This window comes from Mustela putorius, unplaced genomic scaffold (assembly GCF_011764305.1).
Source record: "Mustela putorius furo isolate JIRA1106 unplaced genomic scaffold, ASM1176430v1.1 tig00003859_pilon_pilon_pilon, whole genome shotgun sequence".
NCBI lineage: Eukaryota > Metazoa > Chordata > Mammalia > Carnivora > Mustelidae > Mustela > Mustela putorius.
This window is the reverse complement of record NW_025422011.1, coordinates 3,609,101-3,621,725: the sequence shown is the minus strand read 5'-3', so window position 1 is coordinate 3,621,725 and position 12,625 is coordinate 3,609,101.

The following is a 12,625-nucleotide window of genomic DNA, read 5'->3' as shown; positions in this document are numbered from 1 at the left end:
TGTCTTTGCAGTGTGTCCTTAAGTGACCCGTGTTCCTGCAAGGTGTCAGGTGCTGAGAGAGTTCACACGGCCCTGTTGCTGTCTTGAAACTTGTGTCTCACTGGTTGCTATTTCCAATGGCTGGTGGAATGGGGAAGGGCAGTGCCCAGGGGAAAGCATTCTGGAGTGGAAGGCCCTAAGGTAAGTAAACGGGCTCCATGAAATAGTGTGGCACAGAGACTGGGAGGGAGGAGCCAGGACAACCACCTGTCCACCAGCCGCTGGTGGAGAGGTGAGGTGGAGAGGGACAGACACGAAATCTGATTCAGGCTCACTTCCCTGTCTTCCTGTGGGAAAACTTCCAGAAAGTTCCTTTTCTGGAACATGTATTATATTCCCTAGAGCAGGGGTAATTTCCCAGGAGAGTTGTTCTATGGAAGAAAACCTAAGTGTGTCCAGGTCTTAGTGGGTTCATTTCTGGGGTGGTGAGGAAATGAAAGGAGGAATGGAGCAGGGAGTTGAGTCCCCTCGGGCTATGTGTCTAGATATCAGTATATATGGACCAGTGTCGTTCTGCCCTTAGCTTTTAAGAAGACTCCTTGGCTCTCAACACTCACTTTATTAGGTATGAGGGTGGTCAATATATTTAAATAGTTATTGAGTGCTGGACACTGTGGAGAAAACAGAGTGCCAGGTAAGCTCTTTGACCGAAAGGAATTTATATATCATAAGGGAAGTCCTACATTCTAGAAATACATACTTAAGGAAATGTAAGCAGGTGTATGAGGTTACACGCCAACATGAGTGGTGTAGACACGAGCTTTGGTAGAAGGGAGAGAGAAGTAGACGCTAAGGAGCCAGAAAAGGATGGGGGGTGGTGGTGGTGCGGATTTGAATAAGTGAACAGGAGCCAGAGAAGACACCCTAGGTGCTGAGAACTACATGAACAAAGGCAGAGGCAAAGGTTGGGTTGTGGCTACCTGATCGGTCATGGAGAAGGCTCTTTTGGATCTAGTGAAAGGATCTAATAAAGAATCTAATAAAAGGATCAGAGGAAGTGAAAGATGTCCTTAATGAGTGAATCTATTGAGACACAAAGCAGAAGCTTCCAGGTTCCCCTGCAGTCCTCTGGTTGCACAATATTCTCCAAATTTCAGTTCTGATCATATAAAACCCTTCTTAGGAACATGCAGCAGCTCTCCATTGCCCAAACTCAATTATGGCAAGGCAGGCCCTTTATGATTTATCCCAAACCTACCTTGCCAGTCCTGCCCTCTATCTATCCTTTCACGCCTACCATAATCCACAGAATTACTCTTGGTAATTCTGCCTTCTGTTTTCCCTCTTTGGTGCCTTCACTTGTAAGCTTTCCCTTTCTTTGGAATGTCCTCTCCTCCCGCACCATTTCTGCCCACTCATCCTTGAAGACACAGCTCAAGTGCCAGCTCATCCCACAGCCAGATGTAATTTTCATCTGAGTTCCCACAACATCGTGTACTCTATCTTGGCACCTCACGTTCTCCGTTGTATTCCAGATACGTAGAGGCATCAGCTTTCAAAGTAGGTACCGTTAATCCAGCCACTTCTTTCTACCTCCATCACTGGCTTCCTCGTCCAAGCTACTGTCATCTCTTGTCTGGACTGCTGAGTTAGCCTCCCGACCAGTCCCATTGCTTCCCTCTTGCCCTTTCCGGTCAGTCCTCCACATAGCAGCAAGAATGATCTTTTAAAAACATATACCAGATCATGTCACTCTCCTGCTCAAAACCCTACAATGGTTTTCCATCACATTCAGATGTTATGCAAGATTTAGCTCAACATTTAGGACCCTGTGTCATCTGGCCCCATCTACCTCTCCTGTGCTCACTAAGGTCTAGCCACACTGGCTTTCTTCCTGTTTCTAGAACATTTCATGTCTTCCTCAGAAGCTTTACCCTTGTTGGCCCTCTTAAAGGAGTGCATCTCTTTTAGAAATTATAGGGCTCACTGCTGCATTTCACCTCTCTGGTCAAATACCTTCTTAGAGACGTGTTCCCTGACTAGCTTATCTAGAATTGGTTTTCCTACCCATCCCTCTCCCATTTCCTTGCTTTTTCTTAAAACCCGTTACCACTATCTAAGCCTTATTACATTTATTCTGTTATTTATTCGTTCATTGTCTCTCACCGTCATGAGAAGGTAAGTTTCATGAAGTCAGGAATTTCTGCCTTGTTCACTGATGTAGAAAAAGCTTTCTCACAAGTGGCAGGTGCTCAGTTTGTTAAACGAATTAATCTGAACTCTCTTACTCAACCAGAACATCCTTGAGAGCAAGCACCATGTGGATCCATTTGGGTCCCCTTCCCTGTCTCCTAGTCTCTTACGCAGAAGACCATTCAAGTGCTGTTTGAGTGAATTTCTCACTCTGTACAGAGTATCTCCAACCAATTTCTCCACAACGTGACTACACCTGTTTAGAAGATAACAAGAAACGGTCTTTATCTATTTTGTCACCTGAAAAGGTGTCTTCATTACACCTTTTTTGTACATAGATCACTTACATTACATAGATCACTACATAAATTCCTGGAAGGTCTATTAGATCACTGTCTTCCCTTTAATTGGTTGTGACCTGAACTTTTTTTTTTTTTAATGAAATAGAACAAATAAAATAGCAAAGTGCTTTGGAAGTTGTAAGGCCAAGTATTGCCTTTCAGTTTGTGTGTGTGTTTGTGTGTGTGTCTTCAGGTCATGGTATAAAATATCTTATTGTTGGCTCTGGCTCAAAAACTTTGAAAGTTTTAGATGTCCCGTGGATGATTATTTATAGAATGCTTATTCATTCTCTTAGTAAATCGTTGACTTTTACTGTGCATTAAACGAGGTACCATATTATATATTTTCACATAGATTATTTCCTTGTAACAACTCCAAGAGTAGAGTACTGTTTTTTTCCCATCTTACAGAGGGACAAACTGAGGCTTAGAGAAATTAAGTAACTTGGGCAGGATCATGAAGCTGGTGCACAGCTAACTTGGTGGTCCACTTTGGGGTTCTCCTTAAACACTAATCTCCAGTATCTCCAGCAGCATCTAGTCTTTGATCTTGTAGAGTTCACTGCCAAAGCCCACCTTGCTTTATGCACATAAAGCAAACTACCCCTACAGCATTCTGATGGGCAATTGTTCTAGGCAACCAAGTAGGACCCAGTGAAGCATGTGGATTTGGGACCTCCTGTGCTGCTGAGGAGTTCCACATGTGCAGAGAACTTGAGAATTCATGGCCTAGATGCAGCTATACACACACACACACACACACCCCTTAGAGCTATAACTGTAGCTGTTCAAGAGAGCCACATACCAGGAGCTGTGGCTTTTAGTAACGGGACATAGCCACAGACAGCCCATAACTTGAAAGGGAGGGACATAAGGGACTAAATCCCTTACTGTGTTCCCTTCTTGTCTTCCGTGTCCCTGTCAGGGACCCCCATTGACTGAACCACAGATCAAGAGTCTATTAATGTAGACCACAGAGGTCAGCCTCTGGGCAGGGCACAGAGCAGAGAGGAGAGAGGGCTGGGTGGCTAGGGAGGGGCTGATGAGCATCCCCAGCTCCCCCATTCTTGGTGTGCAGACCAACAAGAATCTCTGAGACCTGGAAACACCAAGGCTTGGCTCTGGCAGTACTTGACAGTTCTCCACGATGCTTACCTCTCCCCAAAGGACAAGATCGGAACCAGCCAACTGGGGCACTGCACAGCCTTGGGACACACTGCAAGCCCCTCCCTTGGCCCTCTTTTTATTCTCTGGGCTGCCAAGGGAGGCAAATCGGGCCAGAAAAAGAGCTGGCCCCCCTCATCCACCTAGGCATTTGCAGCTCTGCCAACACTTGGGCATCTCGTCCATGATTTAATCACGGACGAGGTCAGTGGGTCTTGATGCAGGATGGGGATTCCACCATCTCAATGGCAGAAATTTATTCCTGCCAGGATTTTGCACACTTCAGAGTTGAACACCCACCCCACCCCCCCCCCCCCCCCCCGGGGAAAAGAAGCAGCAAGCAAACTGTATGTGTGTGTCTACGTGTGTGTAGGAGGAGAGGGGTAGAATGCAACCTTATAAAGGCGTATTCTTGTGTGTACACTTGCCCAGGCTTTGCAGGCAAATGCACGGCTGGTGTTGTGGCTAAAATATGAATGAATGTGGTTGTGTGCAGGTGCATGAATGACTGTATGTATCTGTGAATGAATGCATTTCAGATGAAGTGTGTATGGGAGCCCTTGCAAGCTGGGGTAGTGGTTTGCAGGTGCTTGGCGTCTGGAATTCTCCACCAATCAGCGTCTAGACCACAGTCTGTAAGTGCTGGGTTGGGGGAGAGGGGGAACACTCGATTTGCTCAGAGCACCTCCCTTTTCCTGCTGCTGCGGTGGGGTGGCAGCTTGAACCATTGGCAATTGTCTTGTCTTCCCTGAACCCTCAGGAAAGAAAGGCAGGGAAAGACAAAGGAAACCACGTGGTCAGTCTGTTATTAGTTGAAGGTTCCTCCAAACACCAGAAATTGTCCTTAGATAAACTCTAGCCCCACAGCATCTTGATTTGCCCTCAGTGCTCCTCCTTGGGGCTGAGCGAGGGGCAGATGAGTGGCTGGGGTATGATTTTTCTCTGACCTCCACTTCCCCTGACCTACTAGCCCATCGTGGTAGAATTTATGCACATTGTGTCCTTGTCTGAAAACGTTGAGGTCCGCAACATGTTACCCCCTTCTCTCTCAGCTAGATTTCAGGGCTTGAAAGAAATGTCCTCATTCTTGTAAAGAAATCATGATAAGCACAGATGATTAGGTAATTATCAAATGGCAATCTGACATTGTGGGTGTACCAAAAAAAAAAAAAAAAAAAAGGCCTATTTAATTTTAAGTCCAATGATTTAAATATATCTTGGGTTCTCCTTCTCCACCCAAGGCCCCCCACATCCCTTGTCATCCAAGTAGCCTCCTAAGAGGGCCCTTGTACACAATGGCCTTAATTAGTCCCCTCATTAACAGTCTCAGCAGAGGCAAAAGACTGAATGGGTCAGAGAAACCAAATTCTTTTATCACTGAGAGGCACAAGTGCTGCCCATTGGAGGAGAGTGGGTCAGACAGAGGGTTGGGGAGCAAGAAATGTGGGGAATGAAGGCTCTACAAAATTATGGTAAACTGCCTCCTCTGAGAATAGAAAAATCTAATAGCACCCTCCCCCCAAGCTTTGAGAGTCACTCTGTATCACGCACCTCACTTCGGTTGGGGAGGCACCCTTTATATTCACGTATGTAATGGGTAGGTATGTATAAAACTGTATGATTGTAAAACAGATGGGTTAAAACTGTATTGTTAGCTCTGTGAAGGGCGCAGTTGCTCCCCATAAAAAGTAGATTTTTTAATAAGTGCAGAATTTAATAGTACAATCTAATTATCAATCTAATTGCATACTGAAATCCCCCAGATTAAACCTAATCCTGTTTCGGTGGGCTGCTAGGTCTTTTCTGCCAAGCAGCCATGAGAGGAAGGAACATCCCAGAGCCTTTGCTTATGAATGTACTGTCTCTGCTAAGTGTGAATGCGCTGGTGCTTTGTGTTTGTATGAATGGGGGTTGCATGTGCTGGTCAGAGGCCACGTGAGACACGTGGGGTGGGAATTATATCTTAAAAAGATGAATTGGAAAAAATGAAACAGAAAAGTGTGAATGGCATAAGTCTCTCCCATGGTGCCCCCTCTTCTCTGTTACCCACTGCCACCATAAGGCACACCTGTTTCATTAAAATTAATTCCTTGCTTTGCAAATAACAATAGATCAATATCTGTACTTGAGTTCCAGCCTTCTCTGGGACCACATTGCTAAAAACAGAGAGCCGCAACAAAAGATACCGCAGTCAGCTCAAGCAAGGGGTTATTTTTAGATCAGAAAAAAAAAAAAAAAAGAGGGGAAAGGGAAAAAAAAAGCAGTTCTGGGTTTTGCAATCTAATTTGGTCCCTTTTCTTAAGGGAAAAAAAAAAATCCCATCAATGGCATTTTCCATACAATCTGATTTCTGTTTGGCTCCTAGAAAAAGCAGAGATCTGGGGCTGAAAATTCTGGAGTTTTATGGCTGATTCCAGCTAGTAGCCTTTCTTCACCAGGCTCCAACTGAATTAATTTGATACTATTTTTGAAAGTCAGTGTTTCTAAGGGAGACCTAATGACGCACTGACGTCAATGCAGGTCAATAGCACACACTGCTGGAACTGGGCGTGCTACACCGAGCCAGAGCTGGAGCCTTTTCAAACAGCCCCAACTCTGCAAATATCCCAGATTTGCGGCGGGAGGGGGGTGGGGGGGGGGGGAGCCAGGGTTTTATTAGCATTGAGACCCCCACCATTCCCCCTCCCTGGACACCTTCATAATTGATGCATGTTTTCCTGATGCAAAAAAAAGAAAGAAGAAAATCCAAACAGATACAATCAGACGCACTGCAGTGCCAAAAAAAAAAAAAAAAAAAAAAAAAAATCATACCTGTCAAAGGAACTGTATGTAATCCGTGCACACACACATTTACGTGCAGAATGCAATGCATATTATTAGGGTCTGTCTATAAATAGATCCCGGGAGTGTGTGCATGGGGACTTAGTCCCCAAACCGGGTTTTTGAACGTGGGTGATGAGTTCTTTGCTCTGATCAGTTACTCAGGAGGTGCCTGAATGTGTGGGGGTGGGAACGTGGGAGGGGGGCTGCCTCCTCTCTCTCTTTTCCTCTGGCTCCCCCCTCCTTTCTTCTCTTTTTCTCTCTCCCCCTCCCTCCTCGATCACCTCCCCTCTCCTCTCCCTCTATCCCTCTCTCATTTCCTCTTTCTCTTCTCCTCTCTCCTTCAGCCTTCCCCACCCTCTTTCTTTCTCTCCCCCTCCCTCTCTCTCTCCTTTTCTCCCCCCTCCCCTGTCTCCCCCTCCCTCTCTCTTCTCCCTCTCCCTCCAAGTCTGGCACTGAACGCGAACTGTTTTGCTTTGCTCCGGGAAGAGTGCAGACACATAACGTGAAATCCCGAGCTTTTTGCGTGGTGCATTTAAAATGCTTCCTTATTTATATTACCCTCATTCCCTCACCTCGCCCACCCCCTCACCAGTCCTTCCAAATTTCCCTAGAAATCTATGTAAAGCATGCGGAGGGGAAACATTTGCACAAAAAGTGAAGGAGCTCGCCAAGGTAGGTTATACCATGCACTGTCTTGTGTTTGGCTTTTGCAAAGTTTATGATGTCAGTTGGTGGATGTTTGGAGGAGTAGATCTGGGTGACTGGCCATGATTACTGTCTTTTTCACTGAACAATTATATTTGTACAGATTGCCTAGACTTCTTAAGCAGGCTTTCCGTGGTTGTGTGTGTATGTGTGCTTTTTGCAAGAGGCATGCCAGTTGGAAGAGAATCCTGTGGTGGTAAACTGGGTAGAGGATGCTGCCTCGCCTCCCCCGACCCTAATGTTTTGGGGGGGGCGGTGGTGGAGGGCGCTTTTGTAGTGGGCAAATGCTTCTTCCACTTTGCCCTATTTGGGGTTGATTCTCATTCACGAAGTGTCTTCGTCCTTGTAATCATTTTGCACATGAAAATTTAGTTGGAAAAAGGCTTCATGAAGTCAGAGCAAAGTGAGGGAGTGTGGAGAGATAAAGAGTCAGGGTATGGTGGTGGTGATGGTGGTGGGAGCATTTCTTGCATAGAGAATTTAATTTCTCACGACTTGGAGAAAATGCTCTTTAGTGGGTGCAATCAAAATAATTAAAAAAAAACTATTAGTGGGTAAAATGAAATTAAAAAAAAAAAACTACATTTCCATTGCAAGAGGAAAAACTGCTACAGCTCACAACCACCTGTAGAGGGAAATCTTTATGCATGATTTCTTGGGGCCGGTTGTATAGAAGAAAACTGCCTGAAAAGGCGCCTGGCAAACTTTGCAGCATGAAGACAAGAGAGGCTGAACTCAGCAGGGTGGAGGGTTCCTGGCGGGGGCGGCAGAGGAGGGAAAGGCTGGCACCCAGCCAGGGTCTCTCCAGCCTGGGAAGCTGCAGAGTTGGCCTCTCTGCTCTGGGAGCCTGGTGTGGAGATGGGTCCAGCTTGAAGAGGAAAAGCTGCTAGGGGGCGAGGGCGTGCTGGGTATATGTGTGCGGGGGTGTGTTCTGGGAGGTCAGGGGCTGTGCGGCGCCTGGTGCCGTGTGGAGATGGGAGGTCAGAGGCCAGGTTTTCCAGCAGGGCCCTGGTTTCCCTGCTGCCCCGCAAAGCAAGGTGGTTATCAACAAGTGTTTCTTCTGAGAAGATTAGTTTTGACAGAGACTTCAAGGGCTTCTCTAATCTGGGTAAATCCACCGGAGCTTTATTGTGTGTGGCAAAGAGAGTCATTCTTTGTTAGGAAGGAGCTGGGGGAAGAGCGGTGGAGTGACAGAGAGGGGGGACTTTTGAACATCGGCCATTTGACCTTGGGGGCCAGAGTTCAAATCCTCCGGAGAGTAGAAAAGCCTGAAGAGAAAATGACCCCCTCTCCCGCCCCTCCTTCCATACGGAGCTTTATCTTTAATGGGAAAAATTCCATGCCTGGCGTTGGCCAAACCTCGTCAATGGGAATTCCATGTGTCTGAGAGCAGGATTTTTTTTTTTTTTTTAATCTAGGGAAGCAAGCAGCACTCTCAGCGGTAGTACTGTATTTTTTTTTTTCCCCTGCAAATGATCTTCTAGGAAAGCTGAATCACCTCCACTCTGAAAAGCAGCCACTTCTGGGAGGTGGAGTTCAAGTCTCTGGAGGGGGGAATACCCCCCCCACACACACAGAGCCTTTAAATATAGATGTGGGGGCACCGTTTGAATGTGAAGTTAAAATGCACGTAGAGATATGGGGAAGGTGACAGGCAATGGTTTTTTGGAGTGGGCTGGGCTGGTAGTAGTGAAGGCCACCGTGTTGAGGATGGAATTGGCAAGCGGTGACTTAGTAGCTTTTTGATCCTGGGGGGTGGGAGGGGGCTGGGTCCCCAAATTAACAGGAGGAGTGAATCTCTTTCAGCAGGGGGTGGGGGAGAGAGATTTAGGGAGGGTGCTTGGAAGTTAAATCTGCAACGCTCATGGTCACAGCAAGGCGCACCTCCAAAGCTAGAATAACCCAAAGGCGTCGAGTCCAGACATAGAAACAGGATCAGAGTGACACAGACTGGACTGAGCCAGCTCTTAGGGTGAAGCGTTGTCCAGCTAGAGAAAGCGGAGCGGATGGCAGTGCCATCTTTAGGGACCTGCCAGTGTGGAGTAAAACCAGGCCAACGTCCCTGATATCCACTGTCCGCGTCACTGGAAGTCCTAGTTCAGGGACCTGCCCACCCTACCCCCCCTCCCCATTTTTTATCCAGGGATGGAGGAGGAATAGTCTTTCACAGCCTTGAAGGCAAGTAGGGTCACTTTCGTCGCTCCTTCTTAGAGGGAAATTATTTCTGTTCTTTACCTAAATCAGCAAGTGTCTGTCCCCTTTTGATATAAAGTTGGAAAGGAGAGTGGTTACAAGAAAAAATCTGGTCCTGGAAATATAGCTATTTCCCCCGGATTTATCGGTATCACCCTCTACTCTGCTGTGGTGTCCACCATTTTGGCCCTAGCCTTAAAAGTGTTTCATGTCTGTCAGCCGGTCCCCAAAGATCCACGTAAAGACCACCCGTCTCAAGTTCTCCCAGTGCCCAAGCACACATCCCGTACAGATACACATGCGCCATGTACCTCACAAGTGTGCCAAGACCACAGCCCCGTGCACAAGTATGTGTGTGTGTGTGTGTGCAGGGTCCTCTCCACACGTGAGCTCATGGGCGACACACACAGGAGTGGACCTTCTTCATCTTCTGTCACATCTGGTTCAGGGGTGGATCTGACGTCCCTGAGTGTATGTGGTGAACCTGAATTTGCCTTGGGTTTCCTCATACTCATTCAGGAGTGTTAGTTCCCCCTTCACTCGACGTTGGAGAACCTTACCACAAGCAGCTGTCTACCCACTCATGAGAAGAATGGAGTCCAACTTTTCCCTTCACCACTTTGGATGAGCCCTGGTGCTTCACTGCTGTTTTCTTAAAAATAAGGGCAGGAGCAGGGCCAACCACATAATTTGTGGGGTCCCGTATAGAATGACAATGTAGGGCTCCTTGTTCAAAAAGCAGGAAAAACGTGCTATTAGAGGAACTGACACATAAAACTTTTTTCTTTGTTTTTCTCAATTTGTCGTGTTTCCTACTTGCTGTTGAATTGCTAAATAAAAATTAAAATTTTAAATTATTAGCATGAATTTTACCATCCATCTTTATATTGTTCCGTGCTATAGGAGAGCATTTTATTTGCAGAGTCACCAAAATTACACAATTCATATTTCCTCGGTCATACATGCATAAGTATTCTCTTCTTACCTCAATGATGGAAACCTCAAACAAAATGTATTCAACTGGTTTTATTTCACTTTTTAAAACCAAACATTCTACCAGCTCTCTCTGACGTCAGCTCTCTGATAAGGAAGGAATGAAAGGAAAAGGATCTATGAGCTGTCCTATCCTTCCTTTTCCTCCTGTGTCATCATTTTCGGCATAGATGGTTGGTAAATACAGGGAAGGAAAGAGGATAAGAAACTCTATGGTAGGGTTCCTTGTTCATTAGTGTCTCAAAGAACTCCATTGCCGCCTTTTTGCCTTTGAGCAAGTTCTGGTTCAAACAGCACTACCTCTCAGTACTGTCAGTGCCCCCACTTACTCACAGATTTGCCTTTCACTTGCATTGAGTCTCACTGAGCTCCACTGGAATTCTGTACTCTTGAGGGACTGTCAACACTATGGGGCAGCAAGAGATGGTGAGCATGTCCATGGCACATATTTTCTCTATTCACACATTCTCCACTGTCCCATAGACTTTGTTTACAAAACACAAGTTAGAAGGCAAAATTATTACAAATTTCAAGACAAGGGTATTAAGAGTATTAGAGTATTAATTATTAGAGTATTAAGCCAAGCACGAAGCCCTGCTCAGCACAGGGCCATATATGACTATACAAGTTGGCCCACCCAAGAAGCCTAGTCAGGAGGAGGTGAGAAGTAATCCAGATCCTAGACTGAGAACACGGTTACTCATGCTCATCAAGCTAATAATACTATCTGCAGAAAAAAAAAAAATCTTCAGCAACCTCCATTTTTGATCAATGGGGGTATTCTTCTCCTCTAACCAAATCCCACTCTGTGAAAAATCCACAAGTTCATGGTGATCCTGTCACAGCTTTGAAGAGAGGAGTCATCTGCTGATCCTTCTGGGTCTGCTGAAGCCTTGGGTTAGAGACCAGGCCTGGAAATGAAGTATTATTCCAATCCTTACTCAACACTTCTGAGCTTGGCCCTATCCAATAGACCCTTTGCCTGATAAGTACTTTGATTTCAACATCTACAAATGAATAAAATAAAACTTGTTTCATGAATAATTGTGCTAGATATTTAATGGCAGGTTCTCAGAAAAGACTTTGGCAGTAGGTTCAACTGTTGATACAGAAGAAGTAGAGCTTACGGCTCAAAGAGTCCAGAGGAAGATAGTCCCCTATTATTCTGATGGACCCCAGTGCAAAGGGAATTTTCCCTTCCTTCATCAACCACCTCCTTCCCCTTTAAGGAGCAAAGTTAGCAGGCACCTCAGAAATGTAAGGTGGACTAGAGTGGAAATCAGATGACATGAAAAATGCATCCAAACTAGAGAACAGAGACACTATTGACCCTCCATCATTGGTTGAGGGATTTTGAGAATTGTGTTTTCAGCCTTAATCTAGCTTTTCTTTCCTGCCTGGTCCTTTAGGTGATAGAACACCCTTTCGTGAAACATGGGAGTTTAGACTAAGCTACTAAGAGTACCTAGAGGAAAGAAAGGAATTACTCTTATTCTTTTATGTAACCTTTGTTAGACTTGGGAGGCTGCTGCAGCAGCAGCTCACTTAGTGGACTGGAAGACCAGTCGATGAGTAATTATTTACTGTTTGTGAAAGAGGCTAGCACAGTGCTTGACCCATTGTGGGTGTTTAATAAATGCTAGCTGACTCTGAGCATGTCTTGTTATTGTGGAATATGTGGTATAGGCTATAGTTGAAAGAGTCATAGATTTGGCTTCAAATGACATAGATTCAAGCAACCAAGGTAATATAGGATCTTGGACAAATTATTTAGGTTCTTTGTGACCTGCTGACCTCACCTAAACAATGGGAATATTCACATTATAAGACCTACCTGATTGAGAATAAAATGAGAAATTAGATGGCTTATCCAAAAGCACTCTAGCATATTCTGCATATGTGATATTTTTGTTGCACCTATATGTGTGCACGTAGGCACATGTTAAAAATTTTTAAATCATGCTTACCTCTCTTTCCCATCCCAATTAGCAATAGGAGTAAACATAAGTCTCTGATAGGATGGACTCTCACAGGTTTCCTGAATACATTATCATGGCAGATAATTCAGTGTTTGCATCCAAATCTGGGTTCTTGTATTTGGTTGGTTATGTGAGTTACAACAAGTTATTTAAACTCTCCATGCCTTGGTTTCTTGACAGTTAAAATTAGAATATAACAGTACCTACCTCAGAAAGAAATATAACAGTACCTACCTAGAAAATAACAGTACCTTC